Source organism: Poecilia latipinna, unplaced genomic scaffold (genome assembly GCF_001443285.1).
Source record: "Poecilia latipinna isolate Pla-1442-1.1 unplaced genomic scaffold, P_latipinna-1.0 Scaffold677, whole genome shotgun sequence".
Lineage (NCBI taxonomy): Eukaryota > Metazoa > Chordata > Actinopteri > Cyprinodontiformes > Poeciliidae > Poecilia > Poecilia latipinna.
Window position 1 is genome coordinate 133,480 of NW_015113293.1, and position 23,777 is coordinate 157,256.

Genomic DNA, 23,777 nt, shown 5'->3' on the forward strand with positions numbered 1-23,777 from the left:
AAATCTCCATTCTGAACATGAAGCAAAGATTTAAAGGGCCTAAAATAAGCGCATATATCCAAAGCAAATACATTAACTTGTCATTATGGCCATAAAGTTTGATAAAATACTTTCAAGTTTTTGATGCATGACCTTTGAACGTTTATTATATTGTCCCTAAAGATTGAACTATGAATGAAATTCTCTCCTTTTCCCACTGTCTGCAAAAATTACATGCTATGTATAACATGTATAACATTGTCAGCAGCATTTGTCGCTAATTTGATTTTGATTTAGGAAAACAGCTGTAGTTTTAAAGAAGGAAGAAGGAAGTATTTGCAATGCAGTATGCTAAAATCCATCCACATGTGTTCCTCCAATTAACTCAGATTTAGTGAGTTAATCGATCAAAAGTTTACAAAACCATGACATCATTATCTGGGCTTTCTCAAAATGTTTTAAGGTCATTTGAACCTTTTTGAATGTAAATAAATTTATAAGTTCAGTGCATTTTCACTGAGGACTAACTTCTCTATTACTGATGTTGATTTCAGATCAGACTGCCATATGGGCGCTTTCTTAGATGCCGTTCCAGAAACCTGAAAGCAAACCTCCAGATGCTGACGAGGAAGCCAGCTGGCAGTCTGGCTCTCACAGGCTTATTTAAAAACTTAGCACAGCCTTAAATTTGCTTTCTTGTTTCTCCCCAATTGCTTCAGTCTGAATACCTGCTTGCAGTGTTATTCTTTTCGCTAAAGTTCAACCTGCACTGCACGAGCCCACCCGAACACGGCCCCCGCCTGCATCTCCCCCACTGCTGAGTGTGCTGGAGGTGGCCTTCACCTGGGGACATCAATATTTCAGGCTTTCTCGGCGCAGGCACTCACAGGGCACGCTGATCATTCAGAGTCCCTGGAGATGCTGATGTGGAGACAGATACGCAGAAAGAGCGGACAGTAAATTACAGAGCCAGCATGAGAAGGTCGAGACATTAAGGAGGTGGAGAGGGCGGGACGTGAAAGTGGTAGTGGGTATTTTAGACAAACAGGAAACGGACGTGAAAGGAACTGAAAACCGGTAATAATTAGACGCGCTTGTTTATTTGGCTGTTTTGTTTCTCGGGGAATGTATACGTGAAGAAATCCCTCGGCTTGAGCGACGAGGGAATAATCACGATGATGATTGGCGATGTATATTTATGATTTCAAAAGAATCCATCTGATTAAGGAGAACATTAGGAAGCAAATCATCTATTGAAAACAAAGCAATAGCATAAGGGACGGATGAGGAAAACGTGTGCAGGAGACAGAAGACGTAACAAAAGGGTGAAATAACAGGATGGACGGGTGAATTTAGTGGAGCTTCAGCAGACGCTGATCAATGCCCCATCTGACTGCTGATGACAGCACGTCTCCTGCCCTCTCTTCCTCCTCATGCTGTCCTCCTTTTGTCTCTGCGTGAAAGAGCCCAACTAACCAACTGTTGCTGCGACTACAGCTGCTGCCACAATGGTGGTCATTAGGGGTCGTTACCATAGCGAGAAGGGTCTAGGGGGCAATCAGGGAAGAGCCTTCGTTCACGGTGATCACTGACGTAAACTCCAGTTGTTTGCTTCACATTCACACAAATTAATCTGGATCTGTTGTCGACCCGTGTGTACATGTAGAATTCATGAATGTCCATTAAAGTATTTTCTATTTTTTTCAGCAGACCATTACTGAAACTCGGGTATTGTGAGAGCAGCAACGTTTGGCAGCAGCTTTGCACGACCGATCATCATTTATTTCTGCATGGGATTCACGACGCAAATTTGACTAAATACCATAGATTCCCAACAGGTCCAGCAATTCACACCTGTTTTTGGGATCAGCAGACAGTCGAACTGCTGTTTACCCTCTCTAGTCACATTTTTAGCACTCCCGACGGGAGCAGGTCAGGATACTGAAGTGTCAAGTGTCGGTGCTGGAGGTCACATCAGGCATTGTCTTGTGGAGATGGTGACTGATACGTCTGTGTGAAAATATCAAAATAAAAGCACTTCCTGTTCTGTTGGTGCAATTTTTTTTTTAAATATTAAAATTGAAATAGTTAAAATTCTCCAATTTAGGAAGGGGAGAAAAGCCTCCAAACAATATGCAGTGGAATAAAAACTCGTTGACAAATTGAACACAGAAATAACAAGTGTTAGTTGAGTCACTGAAAAGACTTAATAAAAAGAATGTCAATTGAATAGAAAGTCAAAATTTTTACTTTTTTTTACTATTCTTTGAGCATGAATGGATTTTTTTTTCTAATATATATATTTATATATATATATATATATATATTTTTTTTTTTTTTTTTTTTTTTTTTTTTTTATTACGCATAGTCCTCCTTGTAGCATACAGTGGTTGGTGCACTCTTGCAGTCCAGAGCTATTTGGACCGAGAAGCTAAACTTTACTCATAATGAGCCATGAAGAAAACATTTTTTTGCCCTCTTTGTTCAATAAAAACTAAGGTGGGTTTATTTTACATGGGCCTCATTTTGACTGGGTGGTACAGCACGAGTTGGTGCGATTCTGTACACATTATTGTCTGTTTCCATAGTAGAAGCAGCCCATGCAAACAACTCATGATGCATCATTCCTGGATTTCCTTCTGTTGCCGGTTTGTAGGAGTACGGTTAGGACGGAGCTGCTGCCGTCAGACTGGACAGCTCATTCTGCATGCAATAAACTCAAGGAATACTAGTAATACTAGTGCCTTTGAATCTTTGTCATGCTGGGATTTTTACAGGACAAACAAACCTAAATTACTTTTAAAAACCATAATTGCGAGGAAAAGTGTTAATTTAATGCAGATTTTTCTCTAGTCGACACACGTTCAAAATTGTAGATTCAGGGTCAATAAACCTTGTCTAATATTTGGTTAAAATTCTCTTGCTTGCAGTCATCAATAAGCTTTCAGCCATAATTCTGTCTGGATATTTCAACACCCTTCATAGCATTTGGTGAAGTTGGCATGGAAGCAACTTTTAAGGATAGTCCATAAATTTAAAACAGGATCAGGCTCAGGGATTTGGGAATGCCATTCAGAAAGCTTAACGTAAGCCCTTTTTTTTAAAATCCATTTTAAAACTACTTTTGATTTGAATTTGAGATGATTTTCCTGCTGGATCACTCTAAATGTTTGTATAAACCATGCGATCCAAATCACCATGCTCAGAAGAAAGTGAACTAGTTAGGATGTTGGGCGGCAACACAAATATTACCAAGAAAACCGTCGTCACTGCCCGTAGAGAAGCCAGTGTTTCATCAAAATTGAGAGAAATCGAGTGAAAATCAACTTCTTCCTATCTCAGTGGAAAATTGCTGATTCATTTACAAAAAGAATAGTTTGACACCAAGATAAAGAGGGAGCTATTTGGTTACAGTGACAAGATTTGTGCTTGACAGAGTCGAGGTAAAAAAAAAAAAAAAAGTTAAAGTGTCAACTGTTCGGCGTGCTGGTGCCAAAATCATACTGCGGAGCTGTTTTACTGTCTGTGGTGGGAAAACTGGGGGGGGCGATCTTCTTGATTGTTCAGTTTCCCTTCAACCCAACAGCTAAAAACTTGGAAACAACTGGGTGTTTCAACGCAACAATGATCTGAATACACAAATGAAATGAATGCTTAAAGTCTAACTCTGTGCTAGGAAGCCAAACATGAACAGTGGTCAAATATTCAATCACAATTAGAAGCTGGTTGGTGGCAAAAAAAAAAAAAAAGAAATGTTGCTAAGCTACACATCCAAACATTAATGTATGCATCTGTCATTCAACGACATAATTAATGACGTTCATGTCCATGACAGGATAGGCATATGTAAACCTATGACACTTCTCTTCTGCTCTTCCGATCATAAAATACTCACTATAAATTAACAAGCTCCAGCTGATGGTCTGTTTATAGCGATGCTACCGTCGGTCACAGTTGTTCGTAGTAACAGGAATTTCAAATTAGAAATGAATCATGTTTGTGGTTGCATTTAAAAGCATTTTTTTTATTTTTATCAAAGCACATTAATGATTCAAAATAGTCGACTCAGTGTACAGGTAATTTGATTGCACTGAGGTTTGGCCATCTCCTGAGATTAAACCAAAAGTTTTTTTCTTTTGTTTTTTCTGTCTGAGACGGGGGCAAGACGGAATGAGAATGCGGTCGATTCGCAGACAAAAAGGCAAGACCTTCAGAAAATTGCCTTGACACCCATCACAAGAACCATGGGAACCATCAATGTCTGCACCAAATTTCGCAGCAATCCGCAAAGGACTTGTTGAGTTGCGTTAGCAAATATAAAAGCTCTGTCTGACTGCTGTTGTACTTGCCATCTGTATTAATCAGAAATCCCATTGATTATTGACTGTTTTATATGATTTCACACAAAAAAACAACAACAAATGTTTCAACAGCAAGCACATCTGCCAGCTGTGATGGACTATTTAAAGAAGCAAAGTATGCCAGAGCAAAGCTTCACTTATAGGGGACAAGAAGTAGAGCAGGAAGTAGAGCAAGAAAGTAGCACTCGCAGGGCAAAGCTAAACAAAGCTTCAGTTTTTCAGCAGCAACGACTGATCGGATGCAGAGCCTCGCAGAAGTATTCACACCCCTTGAACCTTTTCACGCAAAACAGTCTTTTAATGGTGGAGTGTATAAAAAAAGATAAACGGTCTGACAGACTAATTCATTTAGTTTCACCAACTTTACTCTGATGCCCAAAAAAAAACAATTCAGTCAAGATAACTTTGCCCATAGAAATCGTCTAGTAAGTGTACGCACATGAGGACAGCATGCGTAACGTTATGTGTGGTGGAAAATAATCTGTGCACTGTGGAGCACGGCTGTCTGTGGTTGTTTTCGTCAGCAGGGTCAAGAAAATTAATCATTTCATGAAAACACCACTGGAGCTAATGTAACTGGGAAACATTGGAAGAAAACTGAAAAGGAGAATCAACTTCTAACAGGACAATGAGCAAAGGGAATGCAAACCGTTTGATCCGCGGTTTATGTGAGCTACTTATGGCAGAGCACATTTTGTGCTGGACTCTTTGTGGTCTTATAACCATGTTTGACCCAAAATTCTAAAATATGCATCTTTTAAGGGTCTTGTACTTGGCGTCGATGCAAGGGTTTATCAAATGCCTTACCTGGCCATGACCCACAGACAGAGCTCTGACTGATTGACTTGGAGGCCTCTTGCTAAGAGTATTCTTCTGTTTCTGATTGTGAGGACAAAGGACAAAGGTGGAGTAGAAAGACTCCACTCCTCTCTCATTGGCTGCACAGTGAGACTTCGACTTGGTCAAAAGAGGCACCTGCTGCGATACTGAAAGGGTGAGAGAGAGTCGGCCTTCGCTCGGTATCGATCTAGCAGACTATTCTTTTTGTAAAACTTAGAAACAAGACGGGGGGGGGGGAGGAAAGCTATGCACGCGGGGCTTGGGGTCTGAGAGTGCAGTTAGACATTATGACAAAACAAAACAGCAGCACGTTAACTGGAAGAGTCAGGCGACAGTGATAGGAGCGAGCAGCGGGGAGGCCGTGCGGCTCGCAGCGAAGCGCTCGGATCTGGCTCACACTGGCTGCCTCAGCTGAAAGTGTGTCATAAGAAAGCTAGGCTAATGCACCGTGTTAATGTTGCTTCAGTGCGCTGCTGCAGCATTCAGCACTTACTGTTACTGTCAGCACAAGTCATGCCCTGAAAACCAAAGTTATGCGCGTTACAATGAAGAGCTCAGCTTGTATACATGAGCAAACGAGGGTTGCTGGAAAATCAGACCTGCCTTCACCTATAATCACTGGTACTATAGAAATAGTTTTTTTCTTCTTTTTTTTTTTCGTCTGTGCAGATAAATTCCTGAGGTCGGCAACAGAAAAGCTCTGGGCAGACTGACAATAATAGCACCAGTATCACTCTGATGAAAGGTACTGATTACAATAAATCTTGTTATGAGCGACGCTACTAAAGGGGATGTATTATGCAAAATTGACTATTTCCTCGTTTCTGTACTTCCATCTGAGTCTCACAGGCTTAAAAAAAAAAAAAAAACAACCATCAATTTTCTGGCGCTAAGTTAATGTTGTTGGGTGTCTGGAAAATGAGCCATTTCAAAAATCTCAGTAACAGTCGGCGTGATTTCAAGCCCAAGAACACTGTACCAGTTGTCAAACATGAAGGTACTTGCACCACGATAAGGCTCTGTGGCAAAAGGACAATCACAAAAATCAAACTGGTTTCCTGCTATGCAAAGATGAACGTTAAGCTGTATGAATGGTCTTCCGAAATCCCCAACTTCAACATCATTAAAAGTATTTAAACTTCCCCTCTGCAAAGAAACCAAACAAGTGAAATGAGCTCAACAGTTTCTGAAATATCCAAGCAGAGTTATGCCAGAAGCTTGCTAAATGTGCTGTTTAAATTCAAAGATCTACATGAGATTTACACAAACGATGAGTCAGAACTTTAGTTTCTCCTTCATTTTTTTGTCACATTTTTGGTTTATAGTTTTTTAATTCTTGCCTCAGACGTGTCAAAAGTTTCAATGGCTTGTTCGAAGAACCTTTTAGATTGTAGAAGTTGTCTTTTCAGCGACCTTCCTCAGGAGGGAATCTGTTTGAAATGTACAGGCATTTGCCACAAAACATTTATTTTGTTTCCCATCACGCCAGTCTGCAATATTAATGGGACAACATGAAACAACTATTAGGTGTTTTTCCCACAGGCATAAAAAAAAAAAAAGGCAGATATGAAACCACTGCTGAAAAAGAACAATCTGGACAAGTCACCACTGCAGAATTGCAGACCGATCTCCAACATTCAAACTCATCAGCGAGGTTATTGAAAAAGCTGTTTCAGATACATTCTTACCAATGAAGAACTGCTGTAACATCCAAGTGTTTTCACTGCACGGGATAAATAAAATGCAAAGAGAAAGATCTTAAAAAACATTTTTATTAAATCATAAAAATGCTACTGTATTAAGTGGAACTATGCCTCTGTTATGTGACGATGATATGTAAAAGTCACATTATGCAATAGGGGGAAAAAAGGCTTCCGCTTGACTGCTGTACAGCGTTGTTGTCTGGAGAGCTACTGCCTCTGGAAGCATTTTTTCTAATCTCATCTCTGGTTTTTAATTAGAATCCTTTATCTGTAAAGATATGACAATTTGCTGTCTCCAAAATTTAATTGATGTTGCAAACAAATAAAGCTCCCGTCGAGACAATAGGGAGTAATGAAGACGGTGAGACACATCTCCAAACGACTATCTTGAGGACCATCTTTTGGAAGTCGAATAACTTCGCTTGTCTGTACAATCAGATGAAACAACTTTCCATTTTCAAACACGAATTAGCTCACTCTGTTCTTTCAATTCAGCAGTGAAAGCAATTAGTTCTTCCGTTTTGCTCACTTTGAAACACATTGCCTTTCAAACGTATTCCTCACCCTTGAACTATTTTTACGTTTTGTTACAAACACAAGCTTTGTCGACAGATTCTCCCACCTGAGCTTTGGATGTCAGCAGCTCCTCCAGGGTTACTGTGGCTCTTTTTGGTGCTTCTGTGACTAAAGCTCGCCTAATCCTTAACTTTCCATTCTGTGCGTGGACACGTCTTGGCTGGTTTAAAGCGACGCCATAGTACATTCGTTTTCGGATGATAGATTAAAGAGTGCTTCACAAGATGTTCAGAGTCAGGGATTTTGTTTTGTAACCTAAACCCACTTTATGCATCTCCACAACTTTTCCCCTGATCTTTCTGCTTTGTTTCTTGACTTAATGAGGCTCTTTGTTCACCAATTTTCTCTAGCAAACCTCAAAGGCCTTCATGGAACAGCTGGATTTATACTGAGAATAAATTATACGCAGGTGGATCCTATTTTATCATCAGGTGATGTCAGAGGCACTTTGTTGCCCTTGATGGTATTTTGGGGTATCGAAGTAAAAGTGGTTAAACACAAATGCGTGGCACACTTTTTTTTTTTTTTTTTTTTTTTTTTTAAACCTTTAAAACAATTGATCTTTTTCCTCCCACTTCTCAACTATGCTCTAATTTGTGTTGGTCTATTGTTTAAAGTAAAACATAAATAAATAAAAAATACACATATGAACATACATGTTGTGGTTGTAAGGATACAAAGTGTGAAAAAAGCAGCATGTATACATTTGCAAGCATCACAACTAACACATTTGGAATGTCAGTCGTGGTTGTTTGTGTTATAGCAGAGGGAAAACACTTAATGTTTGGAGCTGATAAGATCTCTCTTTTTTTTTTTTTTTTTTTTTGCAGGACTTCCCACCAGTAAACCTGCTGCTCCGTCGCCTCAGTAAGAAAGTCCTAGTCTGCTCTAAGAAGGTACATTTGTCCTTCTTCCTGCCATTAGGAGACTGATGACCTGTGTTCATTTGGCACCATGTTTAGCTGTAGCTTCACTTTGTTGTTAAATGCATGGAAGCGTCTGAGCTGCCAAAAGACTCGGCTCACAAGCTGCAGAAGCCAACTCCTTGCCTTGACCTTGTCTACTCTGAACAGCGATAAATCCTGAAGGCAGATGGGTTGAATGTGGCCGTCAAACAAAAAGACAAACAAAAAGTATGACTCTGTGGGAGGCACGGCTAGCTGTCCTTTGTGCGGGCCATGAAATCCCAGGGGGCTTGTGTTTGCTAAGGCCAAAAACTGACCAGAATAGAAATGTCAGCCTATCTTCAAGACGAACACCAAGTGTGAGATGAACGTAGTAGGTTTATTAGCGTTGTGTTGTCGCGGCATGGATGAAGGAGCATGTTTTGTCATGCAGATGCGTGCACAGCGTCGGCCGCAGGCAGAGAGAGACGATGGAACGCGGTCGCAGCGCTCCGAGGGGGCTCGTGATTTTCACACTGGATTAATTTCATAATAAGCACAAATCTCAGCTGAGACACTATCTATAGGGGCAGGCTGTCACTCACAATGTGGAGAAAATACTTCGGATGCAGCACGCCCACCAAAGATGTAGAGATGAGGGGAGGAGAAAAAAATCCAAGAGATGGAAAAGATTGTGGCGACTGAAAATAAAGTAGAGTCAAATAGGTAAAGTTGCTTCTTTCGTTCTTTGAAAGTGTAGGAAAAAAATGAGATGTGCAACTACATATATATATATAACACTTTTAAATTTGCAATGACATTGATGGATCCTGCTTGGATTTTCTTTTCAAAGAAACAAATCGATATTCTTTTCACAGTGGTTGCATTAATGATTTTCTTTTTTTTCCTTCTTCTCTTTGCTTTTCTGAGATGCTTCTTGCACACAGAAACCAGCGATTCATTCATCAAGCACGACTGAAAGCAAAGGTGAAATGTTGAAACGCTACTGTCCGTTATAACCTGGGTGTATTTAAAAAGTAGCATTTAGAAATACAGCGTGGATAAACAGCTGAGCACATGCTGTCGACGAGCTAAGCTAACGATATCATGTACAGTGCATCTGACAAGTATTCACAGCGCTTCACTTAATGAAATTAATATAGACTTGATCATGCAGTCTATTATTAATCAGTAGTTATGCATTGCCTCTGTACAGGCCCGTAGTTTTGCACAAAAACTGTTTATATGTGTGTGTGGGGGAAGAAAAGTCAAATGACAGAGGTATTATTCAGCAAAGGTGAGGCATGACTTTTATTTGCACTGTTAAACTGAGACTGGTTTACTGTGAATACATACTTTAATGTCTTCAGCTTTCTTCCTTAGAGAAATACCTCTCCACTGTTATGGCCACTGGGAGTTTCCATATTGATGCTGTTTATTAGATTTTAGTCTGTGTGCTGTTTTTTTTTTTTTGCTGTTGTTTTTTTCGCAGCTTGAAAGTTATTCAATACTTAATGTCAGGCAGCCGTGATGTGCCGGTAGCTATGATCTCATCGACTTCGTTCAACCCGAAATCTCTTTTCTTAGTGAGAGTCACTGCTGGGAAGACTGCTTTGAACTAACCGTGTGGTCATTTCTTTTCTCTGTTTTTTTTTTTAAATCCAGAAGATGTTGCATTTTGAGGATATACGTGCCTTACGCAAGTGCTTTCTTGCCACAAAAAGTTTAAAGATTTAAATAGCATTCATGCATTATTTGTTTTATTTATGGATTTTTTTTTTTTTACATTTATAAAAGAGCAATTTCTCACTTACACATAAACACATTGGTAACAAGCTAGTGGTTAAAACCCATCTCTGCAAGATACCTCAGAACCACAGCATTTTGTTGACGTATCATTGCACTGTCATTCTGTATACGAGCTTACTCCTGTCGTTTGGTGCACATGCCGCCATCTGTGCGTTCCCTGTGTGTTGGTATGTGCACTCTTCCTGCTGCATGTAGGCATTGCACTAACATGGTTTAATCCTATGTGGGGCTTACTGGATACAAATCCCTTCTAAAGCTTTTAAAGCTTCTGCCTTTTCATTTGCGTCTCTTTCTCGGTGACTCTCATCTGTCCATCAGGCAGCTAAGGTGACTGCAGCGTCGCTCTCCGTTTCACCCACTTATGTGACACGCGGTATTTTTTTCTGCCACATGCTAAGAAAACAGTTTGCTGCTCTAACTTTAAAACAAAGACCTGTTTGTCTGTGTTGGAGATGCAGATGCTATGTACCACACTGCAAGGCAACAGTGCTACCAACTGCGCCACTGTGCAGCAGTTCACTAAAACGAGATAAAACTCAAAGTAATAACAACGCAACACAAAAAAGAAAGACATAAAATTAGTGGAGTAATATAAAATACCAAAACTTAAGCCTCAGACAGGCAGCTGCGCAGCAGTCTGGTGGTTCTGGTTTTGTTGTTGCACCGCTGTTTACCCAACGGAAGCAAATCACAGTCGTTATGAAGAGGGCGTGAGGAGTCTCTGATGATTTCCGGCTTTCAAATGGATCCCGATGGTCGGGGCATGCCAACGACACTCAACGGCTTCCTCTCGTTATCCTCTGCAGGGACCCGTTTGTCGTTTTCCCCTCCGGTCTGCAGAGTTTTGTGAAGAGGCGGGCAGGGAGTTGATGCTTGTGTCGGTTCGCTCAGAAAGTGTAGTCTCTGCTGAGTCAAGTGCTGCACTTTGACCAGCTGAGATCTTCAGAGTATTAAGTGTCGTCCACTGTCTTTCCTACAAGGTCAGCGATGCCGGGAGTCTATTTTTTTATGTCATGAACTTAAGAGGTCACTGACTAGCTCCTTTCTCCCCCCCTACACACACACACACACACACACACACACATACACTAAACAACGTGATGTCGTTTTCTGCAACAGGTATCTACTTTCCTCCATGTACAGTGATTCATCATTTCCACTCCTGTGGATTCATCTGCAAACTTAATAATCCGGTCTGTTCTCATGCGTGTGGATGCACAGTTGAGCATTTTTGATTTATTGCCAGTGGTTTCATTGTCAAAATAGATTACATTTCTTGCCCATTACTGGTGCAAGCCAAATAACTACTTTAACAGGATTATAGGAGTCCAGAAAAACATGCTGGACATATTCAAGTGAAAGAAATCGCAGAGAAGTGCTGCTGCATTACCTTCTCGAACGAGAGGAGTTATCCAAACAAGCTCCTACACAATATTAGGGAATTAGGAAAATGAATTATTATTAATGAATATTGTGACAACAATCTTTAATTTGATAAAGCTAAACTTTCCTAAATGCTATTTTTTTTTCTTTCCAAAAATTGAATATCCCTTCTTGACTTTCTTAGCTCAGGAAGTGAGATGTACATGAAATGAGGACAATGAAAGTCAATCCTAGTGCACAGATGTTTTATTGGCAAGCAGAATTAAAATGCACGACACGTGAAACATAATAGCCCACCAGATATTGCATCCGACCAGACCTTTCCAACATTGCACCCCCATGAATATTATGATGATGATGATGATGATGAATGCTATTTAATATATTGCACCCCTCTAATTTATAAATATCTTGACTGATTCTACAAAATCTCCCTGAAAAAGGACAAAAAGTAAACAAAAATTGGTTTTAAAAATACTACTAAAAGCGAGCCTGGATTACACTGTCCAACAATAATAATACTTAAAAATCATTATTATTACTTATCAGATGGTATCAATCTGCGATGGCAGCAGAAGAAGAAAACACTCAGCAGTTCAGATATGCCCTTTTCGTCTCATCTGCTCAACATGACTTAGGTTAAGAGAAGATATTTAAATTATTTTATGTTCTCTTTTTCATTATTAAAATGTCCCAGAAGGTGAAGTCAGCGTTTCACTCTTTGAAGTGGATGTTGCTGAAGGAAGAGAAATCAGACGTTGCTATTTTCAGCATCGCCGAGATGCGAGAGGCAACTATTAAAAGAAACTATTTTCTGCCACGTGTCGAGACAACTGGGTCTACATTTGTGTCAAGGAATTACACAGTTAGACTGATAATTACAATTAGCTGTGAAAAACCAAGCTAGTTAGTTGCGCTAATTACAGTGCGGTTATTTGTTATTTTGAAACAAAATGTGGACAAATTCCTGGTACAGTCATGATGAAACATCTGCAGGTGATGTATGTGATCAGTCGCTGCATCCAGGGTCCTAGTCTGCAGATCCTTTTGTCCTGACCGATGTTCAAATCAAAACGGAAAGCGAAGACACCGAGGAACGAAGTAAATACTAACATGTCCTCACGACAAAGTAAGAATACACCGAAAACAAACTGTCACAAACTGGGGCTAAAAAACTGAAAAAAAAAAAAAAAAAAACCTCAAATTCTGAAAATCCACAAATGTAACGTTTTCTAAATTTCATCTCCAAAGCCTAAAACAGACCACACTTCCATTACAAGGTTGCTTCTCTCACTAATTTGAATAATCAAAATGGCTAAAAATGAAAGCACATATAAGGCTCGTGTTCTGGTTTCAACCTGAACTTTGTGGTCTGAATTTGGATGAGGCTCTTTGGTATTTTCTGTAAACATGTTTTCCCATCACAGTCTTTGTATTTGTGAAAGACGTAGATGGAGTGTCATATTCCATAGACCGCTTCCCTTCCTGCTGGCACACATTTGCTTACGTCATCTTCCAGGAAACTGCTGCGTTCTGCTGTCTTTGTAATAGGTACACCTGTTTTGTTCCTGCAATTCTCTCAATGTCTCTTTTTCTTTTTCTTTCTTTTTTTTTCCCCCCCTCCAACTCAACAGCTCCCTCCTCCTGCACTAGTATGCATAATTCAGCAGGGAGCAGAGCTTTTGCTGCATGTAATGGTGGGAAGCTGAGCTGTATAGGGAAACTCTACATCATAACATCTAAGGGCTGATGCCAGCAGGAGTCACGATCTGTCGTTTTGCTCCTTCCCTTTGCGCATCTCTTGGCGACGTCTCACCTTTGCAAGCACCTCTTTGTTTCTATGCTGAACTTTTCCTTTATCGTTCTTACTTCCTCCCCTCCAGTGTGACGAATGCCCTTCTTTCTCCCCTCTTTATATCGGATGACTGCTCTCCGTTTCCCTGTCCAGTCTGTTTGGCCATCTGGCCTTCTGTCCTGAGCCTCGTGTCGATCTGCAGTGTCTGTGCCCTCCGAATCCGTTTGACAAGATTAATACAGTAGACCTCGAACCGACATAAGCCGCTCACTTCGATGGGGATCGCAGGGAGGAGCGAAGTTTAGTCCTGGCCTTGAGCTGAGAAGTTTGCTCAGATTTTCTTTAACTCTGACATTTCAAGTGAGTCGGAACAATGATGCATTTTTAAAAGGAGACTTTTCAACGTAAAAGACAGTGACATCCCAAGACATGAATGTTGAATCACTCAAATGTAATGGTCCTTAAAAACAGAACCATTTCATTTTGAGTCAGATACAGAACAAGCCCCTGGGGGAGTTTCCCATGGGTTGCATCATATCCTTTTAAATTGTTGCTGTTGTCTTGAAACTAAAAGTTTCCCATCTTGCTTCTCAAACTAGGGAGCTGTTGGACGGTTTATCAACTCCCAGCATTGAGAGCTGTAAAACCAGATGGAGAAATTAATCATTTAACGTCTTTGAGTATTGTATTTAAGTATAAACATGTTCATCCCCCAAGAGGCTCGGTTTTCCTGCCAGTGTAACTGGCTGACTGAATTTTATATTTTAGTCTCAATTAACCATTACTTGAGCCAAAATGCAGTATTTTTCTAACAACCTTACACTAGTTTCTCAAAATGGTGTTTTTGTGATGTTCAAAATTGTTGTAGCCTCTCTTACTGAGTCTTCTCAGAGGCTTAATAGGAAAAGTCTCTAATTAGACTCTATTTTTAGAAGTCTCTAATAAGAGATAAATTACAAGGCTGTACAAGTTAATCCCTTTTCTTCTTTTATCTTGAATCATATAATTATTCATAATAAAGTCAAATGCAACTGCTGTTATATTTGAAGTAACTACATGGGTGAAAATATCTTCGTTGTGCAAAGCGTGTCTTAGCACAATGCATTGATGTTTCTATGCTGAACTTTGATCTGATATTGACCTGATATGAACCAAATGTCTGCTGGTGATTGGTTGATCAACTCTTGATGACTGTCTTTATGACCAGATTTCATTTACTTTTAGAGTTTCCACTTTAATTCTTATAGAGCAGGTCCCGTTTTCATCCTAACTCTCAGACATTTATTCAATGTTATTTACAGTTTTACCTCAAAATCACTCATTGCCCCTTGCAGGAGTTAAACTCATTTCCCCCCCCCCCCAACATGTTTCTTCTAACTGTAATTTACCAATGATGTTGCTGAGTGGCTCGATCACAGCCCTCCATGGAGGGAGGTAAAGATTGCAGTGATGGCAAGGAGCGCTTTCAACCTCAAAGGTTTGGAGCTCATCATCAACGATAGATGATGAAGAATACAAGTGGAAGCATGAAAAGATCGTCGGCAATAAATTTCACTATGTCGTTTTTGTTCAAAGATAGTTAAACCAGGTCATTTTTTTTTAGTTCGAAGAGGTACTTCCTAGGTTGTTTTATTCTCTATTAAAAGAAATTTATTGGTTGGATGAAAATTTTGTAAATCTAATAGCTGTAGTAGAATAAATAACTTGGGATTTCACTATATTGTTTGTTGTTATGTATTTAGGCATGATTTGTTTTTTTTCATATTTTAGTAACAGATAAACAACTCTAAGTATAAAACTGATCTTAAAGAGGAAGCCATTAGATTCTGAAAAGTGCAACAAGTTGAAATGTTGACATTAAAAGTTCTTTAAAAAAAAAGAAGCTGAATACCACTAAATGTGTTTGAAACATTTAATAATGAGACACCTCTGGCAGCATGCTGCAAACTCCATTTAGTGTGGACAGTGTAATAAACCCACTTTTAACTCAGCCTGGACTACCATCAAGGAAGTGTTGCGTTCAAGAAACCAATTATTGTTTTGCTTTCACCTAACCGAAAACATCAAATTGTATTTGCCTCTTGTGGTTGTTTACAATTTTACAGATGTCCAGTGTTTCTGCTGGCTAATCAAACAGCTTTCTTAATAACAGTAATTTAAATAAGAATATACAAAAACAGCCGATGCATGAATTAATTTGTTTTTCACCCACTACAGCTCTTGCTCCGACAAGAGCTAATTGCAGCTCGAGTCTGAGCAGAATTTATTCCATGATTTACTTGGTGTCCTTGCTGAGGCAGAGATTATCTGTTTCCTGTGAGCGAAAGAGTTCACGTCAAGTTAACGGCAGTCATCCAGTTATTATATAATTATCAGGCAGGAGCTTGCTTGAGCTATGAAAAATAGTCCAATTTCCCTCTGCTAAAGCATCTAATAAGAAAGACAAATGATTTGGGGTTATTAAAGGAGCAGCATTATGTATTTTTGAGGCACGCAGAGCCAATTTATAGCACAGTCAAGTAACTGTTATCTTCCAACAATGTTATTTGTATCAAAAAATAAAAGAAATACGACTTCCATTTGCAGGCCTTGAAATTGGCCTCTTTCTCTTTAAGAAGTTCCTACTTCCTGGATCGTCACAACAGCGCTTCTCCATGAAGCTATTTGCATCCCTTCTTACCTTCCAAGAAAGTAATCTCAGCATTCGATCACTCTACATTTTTTGTTAGTACTTGGCAACACGTTTTACCTTGTTGACCCCAGTCATGTTTAAATAAACTCCCCTGCCACCTTATATCAGGTTAGACGTGGCTTTATATGTTTTTTTTTTTTTTTTTGTCAGATCACAGTTGTCTCCCTGGTGTCGGTTTTTAGAAAGCTTTTAAAAATACCACTTGCCCCTCAAATGAAGTAGGACATGAAAAGTGACCCAGTAGTGCCACTATACAGTCCTGATTTCCAGCAGAGCAACATTTCATTATCCTCATGATGCCTCCTCATGTGTTCGCACTTGTCTCAAAACTGTACGTTGAGCAGTTTCTGTCTTTTTTTTTTAAGTGTTATTATTACTGTTCTTCCTAGAAGAGAATGATAATAATAATAATAATAATAAACATTTGGAAGACGTCATGCACTGGTAATCCTTCAGAACCGAATAATGGGTTCAGATTAAGCCCCCGCAGCTGCCATGCAAGGCTAACTTTAGCTTTATCAGCATGTCACTTCTGAAGAGCTTTTTAAATAAAGGAGCTTATCAAAAAAGTGCGTAGCTAATACATTTCATCACTCTGCATCAGATTGCTTTGCATTAATGCTGGAGATGGAGAAGCTCTTCCACAACTGTAATCAACAAGCACATTCGCTAAGAGTCCTGCGTATATCGGTCTTCTTTCTGAGGCTGTTTTTTATTGCAATAAGGCTAATGGACTTAAATGGTAAATGGATCCTGGAAGGGCTGGGAGGAGATGGGATTAAGGCCACATCAACTGGGGGCAGCTAAAGCTTGTGCATCACCAACACGTCACTTGAGGATGTTGGCATGTCAAGCGATGTGAAAAGCCTTTGAAAAACGCTCCTGACCACGCTATCCTGCTTTAGAGTCTCTCCGTTTCTCATCATGTCAAAATCTCACCCTCATCAAGAAAATGATGCCGACCGATTGATCAAGCTAAAAGCGCCACATCGCAGTCCTCCGTCATCCCTTTTTACACTTTCTAAAAATCATCTGAATTTCCGTCACTGTAGGACTTGATCATGTTTTCTCCCTCTCGGGCCTCCAAACTGAACCCGTCGCATCCCTCCCAGTAACGCGCAGCACTCGCTGTGGGCCCGTCAGAATGGCAGGTTTGAGCCTTTCCGGAACTGCAACACGTGACCGCGTCTGGTTTAGGGGTTTAAAACCACCTGCTGTCTGCTCCAAATCTGGCTTTAGATAGTTGGACGGATGGAAAGTTTAATACGATGGCAAACGATGGAAGGATGACGCATGTAAAAAAAAAAAAAAAATGGGGGAGTTAAAGTGAATGAGCATGGCAAATTTTTGTTTGTTTTTTCTTTGCATCTTTCTAAGCCACAGTTGACCATGACCTTCTGTGGTCTATTGCATGGGAGTAAAGAAGCACATCTGGTATTTTTTTGGGTTTTTTTTTTTTTTTTTTTTGTTTTGTCTTTTTTTTATTATTATTGGGTTTGTGTGTGAGTTAAGCATCCCATCTGGCCATACACACACACACACACACACACTGAGGCCTAAAGCAGACTGCGAGAGGATGGTGTTGCTCATGTTTTTGAAGATGCTCACATCTGTTTAAGACCAAAGAAAATAAACAACAGCCCAAATGCAAATAAGTCACGTTTTATGAGTCCCGCTTCTCTGAAAGGGACTCGTCTGCATTTTGGCTTTGCATGTCCTCGCGTATCAGTTCCAAAATGTTATATCTTATACAGCTGGATGCATCACTTTGGCCTGAAGCAGGCGGCTAACCCAGAGGAAAAGAACGGCAAAAAATAGCATTCAGACACAAAAACACAGACATGTGTGCTCTGTTTGTGCTATAGGCTGGAAAACTCGGCTCCTGATTAATACATGCTCGCTCTCCTTTCCCCCGTGTTCCCTCCTCATGCTAAATGTTAGCATTATAATGAACATTTCTTCTCTTGTCAAAGTCAAAGTATACTTGTGCAGCACATTTGCAACAGCCTCAGCTGACGGCTGCGTGTTGTCTTGTAAAGTCGACGTCTACACGTTGCCATAAGCGTTAAGGCCTTTAGCCCACGTTAATGAACCTCCATCTCTGTCACAGAAGCAGGGAAAAGTCGGTGCACAGTCATTCGTCTTCCTGGTGAATGACGTCACTGAGAAGGTTTAAAGCAGTCGAGGGGATAAAGAGGGACGGTTTGGATGCGTTTAAATGTTACGGCTGTCTTGTTTAATTAATCTGATCATGTGTGATTAAGAACATGCAGGATTTCTGTCTCTACATGAGCACCCGTTTTCTTGGTGTGGCTTTGTGTTTGCTAATAGATGTGGCATTAAACATCTTCATAAATATTTCAATTACCTAAAGCTATGGAGCTATGTCATGATGCTCTGCATTATGAATTCGTTTTCTTCCGATTTTGAAGGAAAGTTTTACATTTTCTACATCAGCTAATGTTGGTTTGTTTTGATTTGCTTCGGGAACGTGACGGTTCTGGATTTGTCTGCAGACTGAATCGGTTTATTGTTAGAAGAGTTGACGTGTTGTGGTGAGGCGTCTTTGAAAGTGGACCCAAATGCAGAGGGGCTGAGACGTCGATGGTAGATTTGTCCATAGATGTTTTTTAACAGGTTGTCTAACTCCATATTCTACTCCAGATTGGATTAAAAAAAAAAGGATGTGAAGTGTTTCCATATTTGAGATTTAAAGAGCGACGATGTCAGTTTGCAAGGAGCTCTCCTTCTTTGCTCCACATCAGCCTCTGTGCAGTTTATTTATTCTTGTAATGCTTAAAGATTGTATGAGCTACTTGTTCCCCTGTCAAAAAAAGGGGGCATGCCATTTTTTTTTTTATTTTAATGCCAGCTCAGAGGAATCGAGCTAAGTGCTCACACCAAGAAAGAGAGTGTGCTTCTTTTGCAGCAGTTGTACTCTGTCTGATCTCTTTGCTCTCAGTTTTTCCTTTTTCGCTGCTGTGTCACTGAATGACCGCCATCAGTGCCGACTTTGGACCTTCCCAATATATAGGTGCCAAGACGAGACAGTTCCTCTCGTCTCCAGCCCCCCTGGCCCCCAGCAGAGGCACACTGTGTACTTGGCACAGGAAGCGGTGCTATCACATTTTGTGTCACAGCCGCACAGTTATATTAAATGTGCGAGGAGACCGAGCAGTCTGGGAAATATGAGTCAGGCTTTGGTTTTGAAAACTCTGCAAAAAAAAAAATAAAAAAATCATCTCATCCTTGTTGAGCTTCAGAGAATATTTCTCTCATTTTTATCTGCTACGGTAAAAATAGAAAGGGAGAATAAGATGTCAAAATATGCTGCTGAGCTTACCTACGCCTCCTTGTTGGTTAAGTCTTGCCCTCAGCTGATGCAGAAAGACGTCCCAGCCATACAGAAATGTTTTTCTTGATGTTTCATTAAGGGTTTATTTTTATCCTCCTCCACTTCTTCTCTTTTTTCCTTCCATACTAATCCATTATTCTTCAACATCCTGAGAGCAGTTTATCTGAGGGCACAAAGTTGCGGCAAAAATAAACTAAAACAAATAAGTGAATTCAGGCCAAGCCTGCTTTGGCAAAAAAAATAAAAAAATAAGTTGCAGAGCCGCTGTTCTATTTAAGCAATGACTGATTTAAATCTACCAATTAAAAAAAAAAAAAAAAAAAATAAAAGGGATTTACAAAAGCAGGCTATGCTTGACTTTTTTGTACACTAGTTCTGAATTTCTTCATTGATCCACTGAACTTCTCATTGAGTCTTATTGACCTTTTATTGTCTAGAAATACTGACAATTATTTGAGCTTAGTGTTTTTTCTTCTTGAATGTGTGCAGAAAATTTGTACATTTGTTATGTAGAAGTTGTCGGAATAAAGTCGGTGGATCAAGTTGTCAAATGAATATATTATACGCCCGTCACTGCGCTGCACATCTCCCATGTGTTTCTATCATGCGAATCTAAGTTAATTAGTCAAGCATCGCATGTAATACTCATGTGTAATTTGATCCCCACCTAAGCCAGACTGCCAGATTTTTTATTTTACTTTTTTTTTTTTTTTTTTTTAACACTACTTGGCTAATAAGCATCACTTTCCAGTAAGCTGATCTGAGTTCCCATTAAATCAACCAAAACACAGAGCTCAAATAGGATTTTCAACTCTCGGTTTATATATAAAAATCCCCTAAAGTTCATCTCTGCTTTATAGAATAAACTCGGACTCGAACTGTGAGGTACATTTCCGTTTAAGAAATGCAGCAGAAGCAAATCGGGTCCACTTAATCTAAAGTCAGCCAGCAACGGCGGACTGGGAGCTTCCCCTCTTCCTCTGAGAGCAGCTGTGGTAAAGACGTAAGCTTCTCAATTAGCTTGAGATTGGTTTGAGTGAGTCAGGCTCATGTAATAATGTCAAAGTGGTTAAGCCCCCGGGCATCTTTAAAGAGCTTTCAGCTGCCACACAGCAAAGAGGGAGGAGGGAAGAGGGAGGAGGAGCGGGAGAGGATTGAAGGAAGCAGAGAGTGACACAGAGACCTTTTTTCGGAACAACTAGTAGATGGAGAGGGCGGGGAGAGGGGTGGAAGCTATCTTATTAGGTTAAAGTGACACACAGTGGCAATTAAGTATGTGCGAATAGTGAGGACAGAGGAAAAAAAAAACGAGGAAGTGAGTGATCTCACACCAGCTCAGAGTCAGAGATGAGTAAGCTTTATTTTTCGTGGATTTACCGATGCCTGAATGCCTCTAAATCCCTCGGTGAAAATACGGTGATATATTTCCAGCTCTTCAAAGGAATTTCCCTTCTGCTTCTGGGTTTACATTAGAGAGAGTTGGGTTGTTGCGGGCGACGTGTTGAACTCTACTTTGGCATTTTTTAATGCGATGAACGAAAAGTGTGGGGACGGTGAAAAAGGAAGCCGGCATGTTCAGCGGAGAGGTTTACTTCTAAAGCTTCTGGTGCGTTTCGGTGAGATGAAGAAGATGAAGATTATGTATCGAGCCTCAGATCTACAACGTGCAATATGCTTTTGTTCCATCTGTGTTGTTGTGGTAATTTTCATCTGAAATTAATACATTTTGCCCCCCTGCAACTTCAGATAATTATAGCGATATGACGCCTTTGGCTGCACAGATTTTTATTTTTATTTTTTTATTTTTTTTTTTTTTTTTTAGGCTAAAAGTGAAACTGTTCTAAAATGGAGACTTTTTGCCCTGCAAATTTGGTGTGCATTATGTAAATTAGTGCTCACAGTGTTTAGTCTTATCATGCTGATTGCTTTTTTTTTTTTTTTTTTTTTCCAGCCAGGGTAATTGCACCATCTCTCACCTGTGAATTCTCAGTATTAGCCAGACTCGCATGAGATGTGCACAGCTGTGTAATAATCAGCCACCAAGGTCAGAGAGCACGAGGGAGAAAGACGGCACCCTGTGCTCATCTTGTTTTCTCCTTGAATCAGTTCAATCATCCCTCACCTCGGCTGCAGAACGCTTCTTCTGACAAATTTGATAATCAGTGAATCTCTTACTGTCGTCCCACGGCTGATTTACGGACTCTGAAATTGGCTTCTGGGAGACGAGGGTTGAGGCCGAGCCCCCTTTCCCCGCCGCCTCGGTGAGGTTACACAGTCGAGGACGACTGCGTTCAGATTGATCTCCGTCCTCTCCACTGGGTACTCTACATTAATCAATAGCAGTAAATCATGCTTTCTTTGTCATGGCTGGACAGTTAAGACCACAGGATCTGCATCCAGAATCTTGTGATGAGCAGCGAGTTAAAACTTTAAAATCCTACATCTACTTAGACCAAAAATCATTAGCGTATTTTGTTACCGTTTACCTCTGTTGTTAAGCATCGACCACAGCATTTTAAGCAGTTTTGTGCGAAAAGCATGACCAAAACATGAAGGGGCAGGAACTATGATAAGTCTGACACTAAGCCAAAGTGTGCATTGGCCAACTGAGATATCTGTTTTGTATTTAAAGTGACAAGAGGCCCTAAAACGGCTCATTCTGACAGGAACTCAAAATAGACAGAACAGAACCACTTGAAATCTGATCTGAGAATGAGTTTGTGCATAAAGTCTAATGAGCATGTGTTTTACAGCCCATTGAAGTACCCTAACCTGTTCAAGAAAGCATAATAGGTCAACTTTAGGCAATGATGAGGAACATAATCAATTTGTGCATTTGTGATCAAAGCACAAAAACAAATATAACCCAAAACTCAAACACCCCTGGATCACGCCAGTTTGACTTCTACAATTCACAAAGATAAAATTTGCTGTAGACTGAATGTGTATGAATAAATTAAATTTAAATTGAATCAAGTATAATTAATAACACTTTGGATTTGTTGTAGCTGTTTTTAGATCAGAACTGAAGAGGCTGTTTGGATGAGAGGCTAAATATCTTTAAACAAAAGAAGAAGTCCAGTTACTTTCAGCTTAGGACATGTGACTGTCATATCCTGGATGAAAGAATTTTAACCAGCCCGCTTCCTTGAAGTGGTTTAAAATATCTTTCTGGTGTGATTACGTCTCATCATTTTAGCTCATTATCTTATCAATTGCATTGTGACTTTTGCTTCAGTCGAAAATAGCATATTCTTCCCTCTTATTTTCAAGTAGGTAACAGCAGGAACCTCTGTCGAGACCAGGTTTCTTTGATTTCAAGTGATGGTTAATCATATAACGCGTGTTTACAGGCATGCCGAATGCATTTTGTTCACTTACATTAAAAAGTTAAAAACCGTCGCTTCGTTATAAATCACTTCTGGACCTGTTTTCATCCTCAAAAAGGTTCTTTATTTATTTATTTATTTTAAACTGGTTGGTTTTGGTTAGCTGATGAATTTAGTTTGTTGATGCCGTCAAACTAGCCACTGGGCATGCTTCATGCTTCATGCTTCATGCTTCATGCTTCATGCAAATGTCCTTGCTGGTGATGTTGACAAGGGTGAGAAGAAACTGCCAGCAAGGGCATTTGAAGCAGCTTTTGTGTGTTACTTTGTACCCACTTTAATAACACAAAAGCTGCAGGAGTGAAATGTAAAAACCCCCAAGCATTGCTAGGTTTATCAAACGACCAGTTTTGTGTTGTTGTTGTTGTTGTTTTTGTTGAGATACGCCATGACATGAAATCGACCTGGAGAAAATTAGATGCTCATGGCAAAACGACAGTTGTGTCTTCTGTGCACCATTTGCTGCTTTGGTGAGGTCCAGACGCTGAAATGAAGGTCGGGGACACCTTTTGACTCAGCTAAGAGTCTAAAGACAGAGGAACGATCATTTCTAGAGGCCAAGTTATGGTTTGTCTTGTTTTCTGTCACCTCAACCTTTTGCTGCCTGATTTTTGGTATTATGTGGTTTAAAGTGAGCTTCTACATTTTTAGGATAGTTTTTAGTTCCCACTCAGAGTCACTGGGTCTTCGGTTTCATATATCAACAGAAAATGGTGGGCAAAAGTCTTCACATCTGCTAAATTGTTTCACAGCAGCAGGGACGGCTCACTTGGTAGGGTGCAAATCATGCTTTGATTGTGACATTTGACCCTTCAGTATTCAGATTTTGATAAATGAAGGCGCATTAAAAAAAAAAATCATTAAAGGGCCTATTGAGTCGTTAGGCAGCCGAAAATGGAGGCTAAACTTAACCTGTGGTTCTTAAACCGTGTCTACAATGAATAAGAGAGCACTAAAACTATTGTTTTTAAGCTTTTAATGAATAGGAAATATATAAATAAATTGAATTTA

The 23,777-nt window shown here is 39.9% G+C and overlaps 1 protein-coding gene across 5 annotated transcripts in view; it reads left to right on the plus strand.

Annotated features, from left to right (window-relative positions):
- dlgap4b (discs, large (Drosophila) homolog-associated protein 4b) overlaps positions 1–23,777 on the plus strand; it is a 130,960-nt gene that overhangs the window by 43,897 nt on the left and 63,286 nt on the right. For 4 of the 5 annotated variants that reach the window (XM_015044472.1, XM_015044473.1, XM_015044474.1 and 1 more), the window contains one exon: positions 8,290–8,355. The exons of the other annotated variant lie outside the window; for it this stretch is intronic. The gene's annotated coding sequence lies outside the window, so the exon portion shown is untranslated. The remainder of the gene's footprint in view (positions 1–8,289; positions 8,356–23,777) is intronic. 5 annotated transcript variants of the gene reach the window in all.